At 54.0% G+C, this 20,735-nt stretch overlaps 1 protein-coding gene across 1 annotated transcript in view; it reads right to left on the bottom strand.

Moving 5' to 3' along the window:
* Positions 1–20,735, bottom strand: part of MOSPD2 (motile sperm domain containing 2) — a 544,536-nt gene that overhangs the window by 327,808 nt on the left and 195,993 nt on the right. The window lies entirely within an intron of this gene.

Below are 20,735 nucleotides of genomic sequence, written 5' to 3' on the forward strand. Positions count from 1 at the left end.
AGGGAGACAGGAAATTCTGGGGCACTATGACTAATGGCATTTCCATGAGCCTACTTAAGAATAATATCATGTTTTGATCAACCAATTCAACATTAGTAGATCCTTCTACCCATGTTTCTCAATAACCCTAAATATTTCCAAAGCTCACTTGTTTAACCAAATTTCAAGGCCAGGCATTTTTCCCCTTTCAGTTTACCAGCTGATTCTTGTCTTGAACATGGACACTAAGAAGAAAAAATTTGAATTGTTTTAGAGCAGTTCACCCATTTTCTTGGTTAGGGTTTGCTGTTCCCATGGCACATTTCACCTTCAAGCAATGAGGCAGTAATTCTGGCATAGGAAAGGCACAAGTGGCAAAAAACATAAATACCACCTGTGGGCTGCAGTGTACATTTACACCACCAACAGGTGTAATTGAAAAGGTGTGGACTTTGGGAGAGCTAGACATTGGGTCCTAACATCTTGGAAGACCGTATAGTGTGGTTTTCAGGGATAGCTTGTAGCGAAGCAAACAGGAACTGTGAAAATGTAGGCAGGCCAGACATTGGCAATTATAAGGATTGCATTAAGAGTGGTCAATAATTAGCTAGTGGGAAGAGTTGTCAAACTGGGAACACCTGACGCGGGCCCAGGAAGATGAGAATGTGCCAATAAATGGAGATGAACCGCTAAACGGAGAAGCTGAAGGGACCTATAGAACACGTAGTATACATGAACTACTGCTAATGCACATAGAGTGGAAGGACAATAGCCCACTAGACTAGTGAGAGGCAGATGAGGCAATGGCTAAAAGGGAGAGATCTATTACCCATTTGTATTTGTAGCCTCACCCCCCTCCCCCTTATGCTAAAGGGAATAGATATGGAATGGCGAGTTAAGTGTAGGCCCAACAGGAACCCACATAAGTAACCCCAGGCCCCCCGTACTCCCTGTAACCTAAGCCACATGACCTTCTTGTCTGGTTTGAAGTGGTGGGATGGGGTTGAGACCGGCTTGGCCTTCTTTTCACTTATGGCACATTTTTTACCTCTACTTACTGGAAACCTTTAAGTGGGAACAGGACTTCATTCTGGATCAACTCCTTCAACTGGATCGCAGATGGACTGGAGACTTGCAGTGGGATGCATTATTTGACCACAACCTCTTATGTTCAGTGATGTAGAATTACGCCTCCCGATCCTGAATTGTTTTCTGATGCATGATGGCACATTTATGTAAGCAAAGATAACTGACCCCACTCTGGGACTAATTGCAAAAGGGTGGGATTGGGGGCATGGCTTTGGCGCGCATGGAGTTGGACGCCTCTTACTGAGTCTCCGCTCCGATCGTGTCCTGCAGCCGCTGTAATCGTGGCCACCGGACCTGTTTAGCCGATTGGAGCCGCAGACTACCATTGGGGCTTCACCGGCACTGCTCATTACGGCGGGGGCCGCCTGAAGGAACCTGCGGGAACATGCTTCCCGGCTCACCGCGACACAGCCCTCTCCAGCCGCCATCATAGGGAGCGGCGGCTTGGACGCCTGGTGCCCCTGCCTCCGGGTGCTGTGAGGGACCGACCCCACTAGTGGGTGCGGGACGACGCTGGCGCCGGTGGATCGTTCCGGCCCCTGAACCACTGTTGGTGGCACCCCTGCTGTTGCTGCCTGACGATCTGGCTGACGGCCCTCCTGCTGTCTTCACTGCTTGGCCCCGGCGGCAGCAGGACAATCACTTGGCGAACTGCTGCCCCTGGAGTGTAGGTATTGGGGAGGCGCATCACCTGCTAGCCGGCGGCTTGGTGGGCTCCGTTGGACCCGGCGTTTCGGCACTGGGCCTAGCTGCCCTGGCTCTCCCTACGGCCTAGGGCCCCCTCGCTCCCGCTCCATCGACCCCGCCTGCGCCTGGGGAGTGCAGCTGAGACCACATCCTGAACGAGGGTGCCCTGCATTGCCCAGCCTGTTTCTCCTGGCACCCTTGCCCCGCACCGCCAAAGAATTTGCCTGGAGGGGCATAGGGAGCGTCCGCCTGTTCGGAGGTTTTGCGCTGGGTGGGGCGCTGCCTTGCCACCTGCGGGATCCTTAGTGGGGGCCCAGAGACTATCTCTTCATCTTCACTCCACGGAACCCACTCCTCTTTGTCTTACCTGGCCTGGCCCCTGGCTAGGGATCCTCCTGGTGTCTATGGATCGTGGAGATTGCCTGTGGGAGAACTCCGCCGCCTAGTGTAGGCAACACCTATCTCCACACACCGCCTGGGAGGCTGCCCCTTGTCTGGAGGAGTGTGGCCTTCTGCGATCCCCCTGCGGTCTCTGGCCCCACGAGCTTGGAGGCCCTTGGTATTCACTGTTCACCCGGCGCTGACAGCTGCAGTCAATAGTGTGCTGTGTGGGTCCCTTGTTTCTTGACACTTTCCCTCCGCCCTACCCGAGGTCCGCCACCGGCTGGGGTAGCTTTTGTTTTCTGCGGCTGAGCCCCTGGGCCCCCAGGCTTCCGAGGTCATGCCTCCCAAGAATAGGACCAACAAGGACGCAGACTGCGCGACTGCACGCGATAAGCCAGTTACCTCCTTCTGGTCCAAATCGACCTCGTGATCTATGGGTGACCCCCCGCTTCTTCAGTGCCCTCTGGGTCGTCCATCTCTGAGGTACCAATCACCCAGGCATTTATGTCGTCCTTCTTGCAAGAAATTAAAGACAAAATTGGTTCCATCCGGCAGGACTTCAAAGCCGGTCTCCAAGACATTTGCAAGGAGGTCACTGAGATAGGCGACAGAGTTGATGGGCTCGAGCGTACGATGGACACTAGGATGGAAGACCTTAAAAACCTCTGGAAAAAAGTGACTGAACTGGAAGACCAAAATATCACGCTCCAATTGAAGCAGGAGGATTTGGAAAATCGCAGCCGGAGGAACAATTTGCGCATCAGAGGTGTCCCGTTGGGAACGGAAGGGAAGGACTTCCTGACCACCACGGCGGACCTCCTACAGGCCATCCGGGAGGGTGAGGGCACTTCACCGCCCATGCTGGACAGAGTGCACCGGGTTCCTGGCCCTCGAAATCGACCCGATTTTATACCGGACATTATCACACGGGTCCATTTTTTGGCAGACAAAGAGGCTATACTGAGGAAGGTGCAAGGGGTTAAGTCGGTTTCTTACAACGGACTGTCTATACAAATCTATCAAGACCTTGCGCCCTCTACACTTTGCCAGAGGCAGGAATTCAAGCCCGTAACAGACAAGCTGAGAGACCTTGAAATCAAATATCAGTGGGGCCATCCATTTGCCCTGATGTTCACCTGGGAGGGTAGATGGTGAGTCCTTCAATCCCCGCGGGAGGCGCAGCGGCTCCTTCATCTTCCAGTTGAATCTGATGAGGATCTCTCATCCTCCCAGGCACGCTCGGCGGGGGCATTCTGACCGGAATGGTCCACAGTCCTTCCTCCTAGATCCAAACGCCGCTCACAGGGAATCGAATCATCGCAAGCCAAGCAGGATATCATCAGCCACATTCGCTCCTTGAGTGGCTCCCCATCACTTACAAATTAGTTGCCCCCCAGCTACATGACGATCTTTACAATGGCTTCCTTCTGGCCTACACCTGGCAACGCCCCTTGCCCAGACCTGGTGGCTGGATTGACTCTTACTTTACCACTGCACGGGACACAGACGGCGGAGGCTCTTGAATTCCTGTGTGTCTGCCGCCCCCCCTCTTCGGAGTCCCACAGGAGAGTGACTTCGGAATGGCCTGCCTTTGGGATCCCGGGCCGTCCAAGATTTACTGTTTCGTTCTGGCACAGTTGGCAGATTCTTTATTTGTTCTCCCTATTCTTTCTTTCCTCCCTTTCTCCCTCTTCTCTAACGACTCTCCTTTGGATGGGCCTGGGGAGGAGGCTGTGTTGTTGCAACTCTCTGGGAGGGTGTTGTGGGGCCTCTCCTGACCATGGGGGTTCAGTTGGCCCTCTGCCCCTGACCTCTTTCTATCTTGCTTTTTCCCACACCAACCGCTAGTCTCCTTCTCCCTGATGCGCGACCTGGGGGGGAGCCACCCCCTTTCAGTCTTTGGGGTCATTTATCTGAGCTCCATTAGTGTGCACCTGCCCGGGCTTGGGGAGACTTGGGCTTTGGCGGGGTTGATGGGGTGCGATACATCTACTTAACGACACTATGACAAACATGATTGCACTCCTCTTCCTCAACGTGAAAGGGCTGAACTCCGGGGGCGTGGCTAACCGAGCAGCGAGATGGCCGCTTTTTGAGTGAGCTCCGCCGGCTGCACATGAATTAATCCTTTAATATCCTGCACAGCGCTACCGAGGGGCCCGGCTTCCGTGGGTAACTGATGCGGCTGTCCGGAGGCACGATCAACTGAATCCTTGCCGCTCGCGGGTGGCTGCGCGCCGAGATCTGGCGGCCGCGGGTGACGCCGGCCCGCATATCAAAGCCCGCCTGCTGCTGTGGAGCCCGAGGCGGCTGTGACACCTGGCCGAGCCTCGGGGATTACTGGGCCTACGGAGATCGGCGGAGGGGAGACTACTCTGGCGCTCTTGGCGCGGGGCTGGAAGCTGCCGGCGGCCACTACGCGGAGACCACTGTGACCAGAGGAAGGGAGCGGAGCGGCCATTGAACAGAGGTAACGGCTCGGGGGAAGGTCGGGACTTAGGCTGAAGTGAGACGCCGCCATTTTGCGGTGCGGCCGGGTCGCTAGAGGAGAAGCTGCGGACCCGTGGCGCACTACATCCCACACTGCGAGAGCCCCCTGCTTGGCGTGCCCTTGAACCCCTGCAGATCGCCGTTTGGTGTACGGGTGTCGATCTTGCCCTGATACCAGGTGCTCCGCTCCCGGGCACAGCAACGTATTAACAACCTCAGCCTGATCCTGCGGGAGCCCTTCCCGTGCTCTGTCCTCCAGCCGGGGCCCGTGGGGGGAACTTGGTAGGGTCACAGACGGACTCTGGGCAGCCCACCGTGGATTGGGGCTGCTGGCCCCCAGTTCCCTCCTGCGACGACTCGCACTGCGCCTGTCGGCCCTAAAAGCCTACGCGGTGCGCCGGGGAGTGCTTCCTACCACAGCCAACACCCCGTGCTCCACGCGTGTCGGAGATGGGGGGCACGAAGGATGCAAAGCAGCCCAAACTGACTTTTGACCATAAGCAGAAGGCCAAGCAACATACAGCGGAAACAGGGTCCGCGTCGTCTCCTCCCAAAAGCCCTGCAGCTGAGATTGATTTTGGCGCTTTAATGATGGAGGTTCGATCTAGCCTGAAGAGTATCGACGCAAAGTTGGATGCTATGGCCACACAGCTAGAAGCGGTCAAGTCCAAAGTGGACGTACATGAAACGAGGCTAGACTGCCTAGAAAACAGGCATACCGAATGTGCCGAGTTTCAGCAGCAGGCGAAAAATCACATCACCAATATTGAGCGCGAACTGGAGTCCATGCGGGCCAAGGCGGACGATCTAGAGGCGCGCTCCCGGAGATCCAACGTCAGAATCACGGGCATTCCGGAGACGGACAACACCGGAAAGATGGAGGTCTTTGTGACTGATCTATTACACGAGCTGTTTGACCCAGACCTGTCCCAGGTATTCACGGTGGAGAGAGCGCACAGGACACTGGGCAAGAGACCGCCACCAGGCGCCACCCCACGCCCTATATTGGCCAAGCTGCTCAATTTTCAGGACAGGGACCGCATCCTGCAGATGGCCCGTGAAAAAGGCAAGATCATCCATAAAGGGAATCATATCTCATTTTACCCTGATTTCACCCCCCTCGTCCAGGCTGCCAGAAAGGAGTTCATACCTACGAAGAAACTCTTGATGCAGGCCGGAGTCCAATACTCCTTGTTATACCCAGCCAAATTGAAAATCTTCCATGAACAAACAGCCCACTTCTTCACCGACGCTAAGTCAGCCTTGAAGTTTGCTAAACATATCAGTGGCCCTGGCGCCAGACGCAAATCGCCGAGGTTGGAGGAGGAAGCGGCCCGCACAAGCGACAATGATTGAGGGACTGAGGGTAATGGGGTCTGTGTTGCCCCTTTCAACTAAAGCTGGCATTTGCTGGCTTGTTTGGTTCCCTCGAGAGGTGTAATGGAGGGCACTACTGGAACTGCTGGAGCTGACCTATTCATGTCGAGAGGGTCTTGGTTGATTGACTGTGTCACAGGTCCGAGGCGTACTGGACGGCAAACAACTAAAGTACTCTTTGTTCCATGCTGCTGGGCACCCCTCGGGTGTCGCGCATCGCCTTCAGTGTGCAGCCACCCTGTATATTCAGGGGTGTCAGCTAGGAGCACCTCGCCCCATGGGGAATATCCCATTGTTTTTGTTCTTGGTTGACTCAAGTGCGATTCAGAGCACGTATGGGTTTTTAGCGCAACCTGATTGGGGGGTTGGCGTGGGTGGGGGTTGGGGGGGGGATGTTGAATGTTTGGTTGCCGGTGCTGGTGGAGCGAGTTGCAAGCTATCTTCTCATGACTGTGCTGCGCGGGGGCGTGCGGCGGCCTGGGCCTGTCGGGGTGGGGGGGGGGAGCGGGGTGGCGGCCTGGTCGCCCTGGATGTGCTATAGACATGGGGGGCGTTAAACTGTGGACTTGGAACATTCGTGGCCTTGGGGACTATAAAAAAGCCAGATTGATGCATAACATGTTGACCAGACATAATGTAGACATTTGTTTGTTGCAAGAATCTCACATCAATTCGACCCCATCGCCCAGGCTGAAACACCACAGGTGGTCGCATGTATATTCAGCTATCTACTCTAACTATGCCAGGGGGGTGGCTGTCCTCATACGGAAAGGGTTGGATTGGAGAGAGCATCATTGTGTACTGGATAAGGAGGGTCGTTATGTACTGGTGCATGGCTCGTTGCAGGGTAGGCCGCTGGTTCTGGCCGCTATATATGGTCCAAATGTAGACGACCCTGATTTTTTTCGCAATGTTTGGGCGCAAATTGTGTTGCTCGATTGTAGCTTGATAGTGGTGGGGGGGGATTTCAATGTAGTGCTGGACGATGATTGGGACAGAAGGGGTGCTAGTAGACCTACGCATGCGAAGGCGAGACAGGCGTTGCTAGATGTGATGGAGGAGGGGAGGCTGACTGATGTGTGGAGACTTCGTCACCCGGGGGAGAGAATGGGGACCTGTATTACGTGGCATCACGACGCTTGGTCCCGCCTAGACTTTTGGCTGCTGTCTCCTGAGGTGGCTACATGGGTGGGGGAGGTGGACATTCAGGCCAGGTCGCTCTCGGACCACGCCCCCTGCATGCTAGAGCTGCGGATACCCAACGTGGTCCCCAGGGCGTTTTCATGGCGGCTGCCGCCCCACGCCCTTACGGATCAGGTGTTCACGGAAGAAATCAGAGATGACATTGTCAAGTACTTTACCGAAAACGAGGGTTCGGCCTCCTCCGAGGCCGTGGTGTGGGACGCTTTCAAGGCGGTGATACGGGGCCAGTGCATAGCTCGGCGGGCAGGGGTGCTACATACCATACGTCGGAAACTGGCTGAGCTAGAGCGAGAACTCAAGGAACTGGACTTGGCCTTCTGCCGAGACCCGACGTTGGCTATTGCAGGTAGTAAAGCAAAACTGTTGGAATTCAACGAGGAGGCACAGAGGGAGGTGAAGTTCTTAGGGAAACAGGCCGAAGCCCGCAGATATGGGGAAGGTGATAGACCGAGCAGGACACTAGCTAGACTGATCGCTCCCCAGGCTCAGGCGCATTACATACACACTATCAGGAATTGTGAGGGGACGCGGGTCACGGGCCAGGAGGCGGTGCTGAAAGCCTTTGCCGATTTTTATGCTTCCCTTTACACGTCCAAGCACTCTGCTGCTCCGCCTCCCCTGGACGGTTTTCTTGATTCTATCGCCCTTGTCTGGTTCAATGACAACCATAGACAATACATGGACCTGCCTGTCTCGGCCCAAGACATAGCTCAGGTTATCAAGAGCATGCCAGCTAATAAAGCTCCCGGCCCAGATGGCCTAACCACAATGTTTTACAAGACATACGCTGAAGAACTGGCCCCGAAACTGCACTCTGTATTCGTGGAGGCGCTGGAGCTGGGTGCCCTCCCAGACTCCATGCGCGAGGCACTCATTGTCACCCTATTAAAACCCGACAAGGACGAATTATACTTGGACTCCTATCGTCCCCTTTCTCTTATAAATGTGGACGCCAAAATTTTCGCCAAGGTCATTGCAGACAAATTGCAGCCGCTGCTGCCGATCATCGCTCTCCCGGACCAGTCAGGCTTCATTCCTGGCCGTGCCACCTCGCACAACCTCAGAACACTTTTCTCCATCCTACATTATCTCCACCCCTCTGTCCAGGCCGCAGTCGTGTTTTTAGACGCGACTAAGGCCTTCGATTCGCTGGAGTGGCCGTACCTGTTTCGTGTCTTGAGCAGGATGGGCTTCAGTCGTAACTTTATTACTCTCATCCAATTGCTATATGACAGACCCCGAGCTCGAGTGCGAGTAAATGGCCTGGTGTCCGAGCCCTTTCCCATCTCCAGGGGGACTAGACAGGGGTGCCCACTGTCGCCCCTCCTCTTTGCTATTGCGATGGAGCCACTGGCGGCCAGAATACGCCAACACCACACGGCGAGAGGGATAGGCTTCAGCTCTCGTAGTCTGCTAATCTCTCTTTATGCAGATGACGTCACTCTGTATGTCTCCAGCCCCGCAGAGAATTTGAATCCACTGCTCCGAGAATTTGTACGTTTCGAGGGTCTGGCGGGCGTGTCTATAAATTGGTCCAAGTCCGTTGCGTTCCCTCTGACTAGCGAGACAGCTCAACCTCCTTCGGACTACCCCCTACGTTGGGAGACCGACGCGGTCAAATACTTAGGTATTTGGATTAGTCGGGACACGCAGGAACTATGGTCACTTAACTTCGGCAGAGCGGTCGATTGGCTGGAGCGGAGGGTGGAGGTCTGGAACAAACTCCCCCTGTCCCTGGTTGCGAGGGTTGCACTGGCGAAAATGGTAGTTCTCCCGAAATTCCTATATCTGTTCGTTAATCTTCCGTTGCCCATGACTGCATGCTTCCATGCACGAGTCCGCTCCTTACTTGTATCTCTGGTGTGGGCTGGGCGGCAGGCAAGGACCTCTTGGGCTTTGCTCACACTCCCGCTGCGACAGGGGGGCCTCGGGGCGCCTGACCTCAAGCTCTACTCGCTGTGCGCTCAGGCTCAATTTTTGCACTTCTGGGTATTCCCCACGCCCTACCAGCCGCATGTAGCGGTGGAATTGGCCGCGGTTGCCCCGCTGCCACTTCGGGTGGCGTTGTATGGCAGGGTTTCCCGCCCCTCGAAGGAGGTGGACACCGTTGAAATGATCCGCTGGTCATGGAAGGAGTTGCGCCGGAGGGCGGGCCTTCCCTTGCTCTATGCGCCGGCCATTCCGCTGCGAAGCAACCCGATGCTGCCCTGCCTGTGCGCTAGGGGAGACACCATCACGCTCCAGGGGAAACGGGTGGCCACTTTCGCAGACATCTACCCTGATGGGACGTTTGGAGCGTTGGGTGTCCGTGAGGACGGTCAGCCTACCTCGTTCTCGGACGCGCTTCTGTATCACTCCCTCCGGGAGTCCTGTAAGAAGATGTGGCCTCAATTCCCTGAGGCACCTCCACAACTGGATGCCCTGCAGAACTTGCTGTCACGACCCTCCCCCGCGAAACTGGTATCCAGACTGTACAACTGCATGCAGGAGCAGGCCCCGCTCACTGTGCCTGTGGCCAAACAGGCTTGGACCGCAGACCTGGACGGTGCCCTGTCAGACGACATGTGGGAATACTGCTGTAAGCAGCTCACGGCGCTGTCACCGAACTATAGGCTACGGCTGGTTCACTTCAAATTCTTGCACCGGTACTATCGCACGCCAGTGCTGCTACACCGCATGGGAATCCGCGCTGACGCTTCATGCTGGAAGTGTGGTGGAGCTGACGCGTCCTTTCTCCACGTGGCGTGGAGCTGCCCAAAGCTAGATGAGTACTGGTCGAGCATCTTTGAGGCCATCAATCACATTTTACACAGGTCAGACGAACCCACTCCGCTTTTGGGGCTCCTGGGATACGTTAAAGACACCGAACCCGTTGACAGGAAACTGCACGCGATGCTGCTGCTTTACGCTAAACGCCAGGTGGCGATACACTGGGGCCGTGGAGCCTTGCCCACGTTCGCCGCATGGGTTCGAGACGTTACATATGGTCAGACACAACTCACGAACTACTGGGAGACGATGCCCACCGCGTCTAGGCCCAATGACATCTGGGAACCATTCCTGCAGTGGACTAGAGAGCAGGTGGGTTCGGATGTCTCTGTGGACTCCCCTGGGACGGGTGTTTCGGATGACATGGGGTGAACCTTAGAGCCCTGTGTGCATTGTGTTGGGCTGGATGGATGCATGCTTGGTTGATGGGTTTGAGGGCTGTGGAATGTGTTGCTCTTGCCGGATCCCATGCCTGCTGCATCCTATCGGGCTGGACGTATTGCCCCCCTTCCCGTCCAGGCGCCCTGCTGGCTTGTCCTGCCGCGTTCTCTCCCCCCCCCTCCCCCGCCCCCGCCCTGTGGCCGCTGCCTTGCGTTCCTCCTGCAGCCACCAATATTGCTTGTAGTCGTCCCTCTATGACGAACGGGTCCTTGTGCGTGAGCCCCTGCGTATGCGAGATGAGATGTTTGTTGGTTCTTTTTGTAATAGCTCTGCACCGAAGTTTGCTGTTTCCCTCCGATTGTTGCGGGGGGGTTGGGTGTAAAGGTGGTAGTGGACGATTTACCTATGCAGTATCTCTTTCATGTGCTGCGGTCCTAGTACTCGCCGGAGTGCCTGGATGAGACCGTGTGCCTAGGATTCGTTTCCAGTTCACGAAACCCAAAAATGTAAGACCAATCCACTCTGCACTGGTTACACCTTGGTACTCCTCACCAGGGTTGAGGGTGTGTATCGCCATGAATGTTAGGATATTACATTGTTCACGTCTCCTAATCTGGTACACCTTAATTGTAAACACTTGTTGATATTGCGGCCTGCCTCCGGGTTGTTGGCGTGACGCAGTGTGACCATTCTTTTGCACAATAAAGGTCTTAAAAAAAAAAAAAAAAAAAAGGGCTGAACTCCCCTAACAAGCGGCGTCAGATATGGCCCTACCTGCTTCAGCATGACCCAGACGTGGTTTTCCTGCAGGAGACCGACTTACTCCCCACAGACACTCATCTCTGTTCTCCTCATGTTCTCCTTCTAAGACCAGCGGGTGGCCATCCTTTTTAAGCCAGGCTGGCGCGAGGCATCCCCCAGATGTACTGTGGATGAGGTGGGAGATTTATTAAGGTTCACATGGCTTGGGGTTGGGGCTCTTATACCTTTGTCAACATATACGCCCCTAATCAAAAACAAGATGCATTTCTACGCTTACACCTTGGGGCCCTCCTTCGCTCCCTTTCTACCCCTGTTATCCTTGGTGGCGACTTTAACCTGGTCTGGGACCCCGAGCGGGATCGTACTGCGGAGGTGCAGCATGCCGCCACGGCGATGTCAGCAACATTGAGGGATGCCATTATCGATTTTTGCCTGGTCGATGATTGGCGACATTTGCACCCAGACTCTCGGGATTACTCTTTCTTATCTCACCTGCACCGTTCTTATTCGCGTATCGAATATTTTTTCCTTTTGCTTCCCTTGGCACATAAGCTGTGCAATGCGGAAATCTCTGATATATCTATTTCTGATCACACACATGTCTTACTCACGCATCAATCCCCTGGCGCCCGTAGAAAGCCCCTCCCTCGGTGGAGGCTGCCCTCTCAGGCCCTTTGGGACCCAGTGGATGTGGCGGACATCCGCAAGGAGATTAAGGCCTTCTTTGCATCAAACTCTTTGTCCGATACTCCCAAGGATGTCTGTTGGGACGCTTTCAAAGCTACTATTCGGGGGGTCATCACCTCAATATCCATTGCCCGGACAAGGGAGGCACGTCTTGTTGAGTCCACCCTTTCTAAGGATATTAAAGAATTGGAGCCAGAAGACCATGCCTGTCTATCCCTCTGCAACAAGCGGCGTCTCGCTGCCCTTCACGGTCAATTGCACTTACAGCGTACCAAATAAGGCAGAACGGCTCCTAGTTAACCTTAAACACAAAATTTACACTGGCGGAGACAAGGTTTGGGCGTGCCTTGTGCGTCGCCTTCGGGCCCAGACTGCCCGATCTCATATTGCGAAGCTCAGGCGACCGGATGGCACTTGGGCCATCTCGGAAGCAGACAAAGGCCTCACACTGGGAGCCTTCTATAAAGATCTGTATGCGTGGGCTACCTGCCCCACAGACTCGGTCAAGGCCTTTCTTGATTCTTGCGCCTGGGACCCCATTGATCCCTACTTCACGAAGTTGCTTGATGCGCCTATTTCCCATGAGGAAATCGCTAAAGCATTGAAAAAGCTCCCGATAAGCAAAACCCCGGGCCCCGATGGCCTGCCGGTCACTTTTTATCTGGGTTTTTACCCGCAACTGCGGGATCATTTGCTCCATCTTTTTAATAGCTTTACCGATCACTCGGGCCTTTCCCCTACGATGAAGAAGGCGGAAATAGTGCTTATCCCCAAGCCTGGCAATGACCCGACCCTGCCGTCCTCTTTCCGCTCCTTTGCCCTGCTAAATACGGACGCTAAAATATTCATGCAAATCCTTGCGAACCGCTTGGAATCCCACCTTCCAGGTCTTTTGACCCCGACCAAGTGGGGTTTATCCGCCACTGCCAGGATGCAGACAATGTTCGCCGGATAGCCCATTTAGTGGAAAAATCGCACATCACAGCCATACCTGCCTGGTCTCCCTGGACGCCGAGAAAGCGTTTGATCGCGTGGACTAAGGTTTTCTTAGGGCGGTCCTCCAGAAGGTTGGCCTGGGACCTGGGTTTATTTCTAAACTAATGGCCCCTTATGCGAAGCCCTCCACTCGCATCTATTTTAATGGTTCCATGGCTGCTATTCCTATCCATCGCGGCACTCGCCAGGGGTGCCCGCACTCCCCCTTATTGTTTGCTCTTGTTGTCAAGCCCCTGGCCATTGCCATACGCCGCAACCAAGGCATACGGGGTATCCCCATTGGGAGCACTGAGCACAAAGCCTCTTTCTTCACTGATGACCTTCTCCTCTCCAAGTCTTCCCCATTGACTTTCCTTTCTGCGGTGGCTATGCTTTTGGGGTCTTTCGAAGCCACCTCTGGCTATCGGATTAATCTTGCGAAATCCCATGCCCTTAATCTATCGCTCTCTGCCCTGGAGGTCCAGGACCTGCGGGACTTGCTTCCAGGGCAATGGACTGACGAGTCCATCCACTAGTTGAGACAGGACCCGACTCCCACACTTGCGTTTTGGACCTCGTACCAGTTGGCCCAGATATCGCAAGTCCATTCGGGAGGAGATGCGTAGATACCATCAAAATGTCCCTCCTTCCCAAAATTCTTTATCCGTTCCAATCTCTTCCTTCTCCTATACCGCACGCGGATATTTTGGCCCTGCAGCACGATTTCACTAAATTCATATGGGGGAAATCTCGCCCTCACTTCTCTCATAAAATTCTTATGCTTTCCAGATCTTGGGGTGGCCTTGCCTGCCCCAACTTGCTTGAATATTATTGGGCCTGTCAGCTCCGGTTTATATCCGAATGGATTGTCCCTGAAAGCGAGAAGCACTGGTTCGACATGGACCGGGCGGTGTCCTTTGGCCCCTGTGGGACCTAGCCTGGCTCCCGTGAGGGGCCCGCCATCGCAGTGCCTACATAGCCACTCCAACGAGAACCGTCCTGGAGATCTGGGACAGACTGGCAGTGCCTCGGGGCCTCACAACGTTTCCTTCCCCCAATACCCCCCTAATGCGTAACCCTATGTTCCCTCCTGCTATGCAACCTAGGGCTTTTGACGCCTGGACCGTGGAGGGACGACGAGTCATCCAGGACTTCTTTCAGGGCACCAATCTCCGTACCTTCGATCACTGCAAACAATTTATTCATCTCTTGGAAAGCACGCGTCTGCAATACTGCCAGTTGCGACATTGGCTTAGTTCCCTGACATATATCCGGGAAGCAACTAGGCGGCTCATCCCCTTTGAAACCTTGGGTCGCAGATTTGAGGGGTCAAGGGGTTTGATCTCCAAGACCTACGCTGTACTTCAGCTTTCTCAACAACTTGCACCTCATGGCTATCAGGCACGTTGGGCCTCTGACCTGGACGCTGTTGTTTCCCCAGAGAAGTGGACTTGCCTGTGGAAGGCCATCCCCAAGGTATACCGAAGCACACCTCAGCACGAATCAGCATATAAACTGATGACACGTTGGTACTATACCCCCACCCGTCTCCATCGGATGTTCCCGAACTCCCCTCTGCTGGAGATGCCAGAATGATAGAGGGGATTTCTTACACATCTGGTGGTCTTGCCCGGGCCTGGCGCTGTTTTGGAAGGAGGTACTCAGTCACATTAAAGAGGTGGTGGTGGGTTTTCCGATCCCTTCTACCCCGTCCGTAGTAATCTTGGGCAATCGACACGTCACACTACTGCAGACTGGCACTTAATCCTTCACCTATTGGGAGCGGCAAGACAGTCCATTGCCTCCTACTGGAAGCTGCCCCATCCGCCTCCTATAGCTGCTTGGTTGCTCCGACTGTGGGATGTTTTGTCTCTAGACTTACTCACGGAACGCCTCAATCACACAGACGCACGATTTGACCACATCTGGCAACCACTTATACGCTACTTCACTAAAACGGAGCACTCCCGCTCGATACCCCCTAGGTTGCATGCCCTGCAGTTGTTTGAGGACTCCTTGGAGCCCTTCTCCCGGGGTCAGAAGTCAGAACCCCCGGAGGAGCCCGCTTGAGCGGATGGACAGATCCCCTTACCCCGGAGATCACTGGCCCCCGCCCTGGGCACAGGGCCCCCCGGCCCCCCATGGCGCATCCTCCTTTAACCCCCTCCCTCCTCCCCTTCCTATGGGGGAACACCCTTCACTGATCTATTCCCTTTCTTCCTGTACTTTCTTCCTTTCTGGCTCCTGTTTCCTTTCTCTCTTTTTCTGTTGCTTGCTTGCTCTTACAGTACCTATGGCAAAGTCTTTTAGTATTGTCGCAGTGTAGGGTCTTTTTCTCCCACGTAGTGGGGATTTCATATTTGCTAGGCCCATGCTTGCTTAGACCCTTTCGGCTATCCAGACGGTTTGCTATGTCATTTGTCTACTTTACGATGTACCTTGACTTGGCTGATGTACTCTTGTTTCTCCCATAGTCTCCCCCTTGGCGTGGGTTCTGTGGTGTCACTGCCTGTGACTGGACAGGACCCCATGCCTTAAGCTACATTTGAATGCCAGGGCTTGTGGGGGAAAGGGCTGTTCGGATGGGTCGATCTTGAGACCATACCATATTGTGTAAGCTAGCCCACGATGTCATTTCGCCATTGTTTCCTCAAGCTGTGATATGTATCTTTTTTTTTCCCTGTACTTAATAAACAGATGTTAAAATAAAAGGGTGGGATTACAGAGAATGCATGGAAGCTGCCTATGTAGAGGTGATAGGCAGAGACTGGTGATCAAGTGATCCGACGGGACGCAAAGCAGGAGCAAGTAACTAAATGACCAGGCTTCCGCTTTGAAATTCCCTCCAAGGACGAGGAACCTCACTAGAAGAAAACAGGCCCTCCAGGAGGAATGACGAAGTTGTGTGGTTTAACGGTCAGAGCTGCAAACTTTGGAGCAGGGCAATCAGGTTTGAATCTCGGCGCCCCTCAACATCCCGTGATTACAAGCAAATGAGTTAACCTCCCCGTGCCAAAATAAAAAACAAAAATGTGTGTGGCCTTGTGCAATGTAACTGATGCTCCAAACCTTTAGGTAGAGTTTGCGCTTTCAAAAACCTTTTCAGATTCAAATGTCAGCACCTGTTATGTGAACACGTTTTCAGTGCAAAGTCAGCATCAGCATCCAAGCAGAATTTCGCAAATTGTTTACCACCACATTTTAGAAAATGGGTAATCAGCAAAAATGTTTTGAGCAAACACAGTGGTCAATTGATTGTACTTAATACATTTTTACACAATGAATCGCACGTAAACAAGAAAATTCAGTCTGCAGTTCCTTTCCAAGTATGTATTTCAAGGTGGTTGCTAAAATGAAAGCAAATACCAGAGTGAAAATATCAACAGATAAATTTACAAAAAAATAAAGGTAGGCAAGCCACTGAAAGCTCGAGCCACATGACTGGCTCAACTCAAGATCCTCTAAAGATCCTACTCCCAAATTAAATCAGAGCTTTCATGAGGAGATGTGGTCTAGTGGCAAAAGTGAACTCCAGCCTCACTCAACATCATATGACTGACCTTATCAATGTGCCAACAAACTTTGTAGGGTAGTTTGTAGTAAAGTGCCCTTGTGCCAGGTTTCAGCTATGTTAAAACTGTCAAAAATGTGGGTTCTGTCTGTCACCTTATACACCAGGAATTGAAACTAAAGAATTAACCTTTGATGAAGGCATACACTTCTACGAGCTGTATTGCACAATGTGAAACCTGAAAACCTGGGCTCAATTCCACCTTCCCTAACAAATTGTGTGGTCCTAAGTCAATACTTTATTTCACTGCACCTCTTTTTATTTCATTTTCACGTATGACATCACCTTGCAATAAGATACACTGTGCATGCTTCCGTGAGCAAAACCGTGTATCTGTTTAGAGAAGTTGATATTGAACAGGTACAAGTTTCAGATTGAACTGCAAATAATTTATCGAGGTATCTTTCGACCTCTAGCATCAGTGTCACCCAGCCAGGTTGTATCAGTAAGCCATCAACTCCTCACCATGGGAAAGAGAGGACACAAGACTTGGAGCAGAAGACTGCTATTGCCTGACGCTGGCTTGACTCTCTTCTTCTCAGGTAAGCTCTGAGCAGCAAGCTCTGCCAGTGGCTCACATTGAGGCACATTCAAATAAGCATGGGAATTGTGATCCAGAGAGCAACTTAAGAAGGATGGGATCCTTGAGTGCAGGCATTACCTAAATATGGTGATGTGCTCTGAGACGTGATAAAAGGACACAATATTCTGCAGCTATTTTGTTAGCTTTTCACTTCTAGGTAAAAAAATTTAAAACACACTGAACTCTCCCCGGACCCAGCATTGGCTCTTTTGGGCTATTCTAAACAGCTGCCCAAGGCGATACGCAGAGTGGTGGACATGGGGCTACTCATTGCGAGGCGTAGGGTCGCGTTGTGCTGGCTGAGGGTCCCGGCGCCTACGGTAGCACAATGGTCCCGTGATATGCTTTATTGTTGTACGCAGTCTGAGACTTTTAACTAATTGCTCCCGCCACGGAGCAGACCTAAGAACTTTTGGGGGCTTTATACAACATATTCGCTTAATAAGAATGCAGAGCCTAGTGCGGCTAATTCACCGGACTTGGACCCATCATTCAATGCTCGTGTCACATACTGGAGCCACTGCAAAAAGCCTTACAAGTGATGCCAGCACTCCATTTGCACCCTAAACAGGCCAATTACCACCCGTCTCCCTTTTCCGACAAACATTTTAGGAGTAGCTAAAGTGCCTAAGCTCGGTCCAATCTATTCCCTACAGACCAAATGCCTTGGGTGAGGGGGTGACTAGCAATTTATTTATTTATTTATTTATTTATTTAAACCGTTTATTACATGTTAAAAAAGTTACAAGTATGGGCCTACAACCATCCGGCCGGCCGCTAGAGTGGCAGAAGCACATGACATACCTACAGTAAGAGTCTCTTGGCGGTGCAGATCGGTAAATCAGGAGATATCAATAGCGCAGGCCACATAACTCCAAGCCCACAATCCGGTTTCCTTTTTTCAAAACAGAACAACACAAAAAACCACACCCGCAAGGCAACCCGCCATCCAAAGTGACGGCACGTGCTCCTTAAGTGGGGGATCCCAACCAGCAGCCAAACTCTGAAGAGGGGAATGGGAATAGATCAGGGACAGGGGAACCACACGCCCGTGGCTGGGGGAGGGGGTCGGCTAGGGGGACGGAGCTGGTGAGGCGGCCGGTAGCAGTGGCGGCTCACAAATACCCCCGCGATAGGCGTTCCAGGGGCCCCAGATTTTCACCCACGCCCCAGGCTTACCCCTCGCCACATACACTACCTTTTCACGAAACATACACCAATCCATATGCTCTTTCCAGGCCAACACCGCTGGGGGCCACTGGGATCCCCACAATTGAGCAATGTCGCGCTTAGCTATCATGTATCCCAGAGTCACCCACCGCGTCTGCGGGACCGAATAGTCATTTGGTTCCCACACATTCAGCAAGCATCTCCTCGCTTCGGGCAACAGCGCAACACGCGTCACCACACGCAGGACCTCATGCACACCACGCCAGAATCGCTCCACCTGTGGGCATTCCCACAGAATATGCATGAAAGTTGCCAAGGCACCACAGCCACGCTTACACAATCCGTCACCAACAAAGCCCATACGTAGAAGCCTTGGCCCCGTCACGTAAACCCGGTGGAGGATCTTAAGCTGGACGAAGCGAAGGCGAGCCGGGATGGCCACCTCCTTCGGAGAGGCCACCGCGGAAATCCAGTCCTCGTCGTCCAGTTCCAGCCCGTCGGCAACCCAGGCCTCGCGGAGACTAGTCAGCAGGCACGATCTGTCGTTGATCAGTTTTTTATATATAAGGGAGATCGTGCTGTCTGGGACATGGCCATCCAGCACTCTGTCCTCCAGGGGGGAAGACTCCGGAATGGACGCGACATCAGGGAAGACGGAGCCCAGCGCGTGGCGGACTTGTAAGTACCGAAAGTACTCACTGCCTTGCAGCTGAAATTCCGTCCGCAGCGTCTCAAAAGTTTTGAATCCACCCCTTGTCCAGAGGTCTCCCACTGTGCTGATTCCGATCGTGTCCCACTTCTCGAAGCCCTTCGATGTCCACAGGGAGCCCAACCTCTCAGACGCATATAGCGGTGTCGCCCGGGTCAAACGGTCCTTCCACCCCATCGCTGCATTAGCCGCGTGCCAGACACGCACCATGACACGCGTCGGTCCCGTCAGACGGGAGTCGGGCGCGCCAGAGTAGAGCGCTCGATTGTAGTCGCCACCGGGCAGGAGCATCTTGTCCATTTCAAATGCCGGGTTCAGGGCGGGCCCGTAAAGGCCATGATTAATCGCAGCTAGCTGGGAGGCCCAGTAATACCGTTTAATGTCCGGGAGGGCAACCCCCCCATCGTACCACGGGAGCGTCAATTTAGCCAGAGCAATACGCGGCCTCCCGTCCCAGAACAGGCGCCGCTGCAGGCTCTCCACCTCACGGAAGTAGCGCGCCGGAACCAAGTCCATAGTGTTCTGAAGCGCATACAGAAAGCGCGGCAAGGACATCATCTTAAACAAGGCCGCTCGGCCAAGCGGCGAAAGCGGAAGACGCCGCCAGCGCGCAACGTCCTCCCGCAAGCGCTGGAGGGGGGGTAGCAAGTTCCGCTCGTAGCGGGCCTCCGGGTCTAGAGTAATATATATACCCAGGTACCGGAACCCCTGGGAGGCAATCTGGATCGGGCAGTCCCGTGGTAGGGCCGGAGCCTCCCCGGAGAGCACATACACGCAGGATTTCGCCCAGTTGATGACAAGGCCTGAGTTACGACCGAAGGAGCGCAAAACATCAACCAGGACAATCAGCGAGTTACGCGGGGAGGCGAGATACAAAAGGATATCATCGGCGTAGAGGGACACGCGGTCCTCATGCTCGGGGGTCCAGCGGAGACCACGGATAGAGGGGTGCCACCGCAGCCACTCCGCCAAGGGCTCCAAGGCCAATGCAAACAGGAGCGGTGACAAGGGGCAACCCTGACGCGTGCCCCGCCCCAGCGCGAAGGGGGCCGAAACTCGCCGATTCACCACCACCTGCGCCAATGGGCCCGAATACAACAATTTGACCCAGCTAATGAATCCCGGTCCAAATCCAAATTTCGCCAGCATCGCCCAGATGTATGGCCATTCAAGCGTGTCAAACGCCATGGTGGCGTCTAAGGACGCCAAGATGGCCGGCTCCCGCACAAACGGGACACGCGCGAGCACCCCATGCAAGCGTCGCAGATTAAGAGCCGTGTTGCGATGGGGTATAAAGCCAGATTGGTCTTGGTGGACCAAATCGCCCACCACGCCAACCAGCCGGTTGGCCAGTACCTTGGCGAGGATTTTGGGCTCCGCGTTCAAGAGCGAGATAGGCCTATAGGATGTAACCCGCTCACGGGGTCTCCCCTCCTTGTGGATCACCACGATTGTGGCCAGACGCTGGTCCGGCGGGAGGGAACCCCGCGAGTGGGCCGCCAGGAACATGGCGCGCAGGTGGGGCGCCAGTACATCCGGTCGCAGCTTGTAAAGCTCGATGGGGATACCATTGGGGCCCATGGCCTTGCCGGATGCGACCGAGCGAATAGCCAGGGCAATTTCGTCCGAGGTGGGAGGAGCGTCCAGCAAATCCCTGTCCTCCACCGTAAGGGAGGGCAGCGCGATGTCCCGAAGCAGGGCATGGGAATCTTCCTCCGAGCAGGGAGAAACCGGGGAGTACACCTCGCGGAAGTAATCCGCGAAGCAGGAGACAATGGCTTCCGGCTCGGTGACAGGCACACCATCCATCCCCTCAATCAAAGGAACCACACGACTCGCTCTCTCCCTCTTGTCCAACCACGCAATCAATTTACCAGCCTTATCACCCACATCATACAGTCGCCCCTGCTGCTCTCTAC

The sequence above is a fragment of the Triturus cristatus genome, chromosome 8 (assembly GCF_964204655.1).
Source record: "Triturus cristatus chromosome 8, aTriCri1.1, whole genome shotgun sequence".
NCBI lineage: Eukaryota > Metazoa > Chordata > Amphibia > Caudata > Salamandridae > Triturus > Triturus cristatus.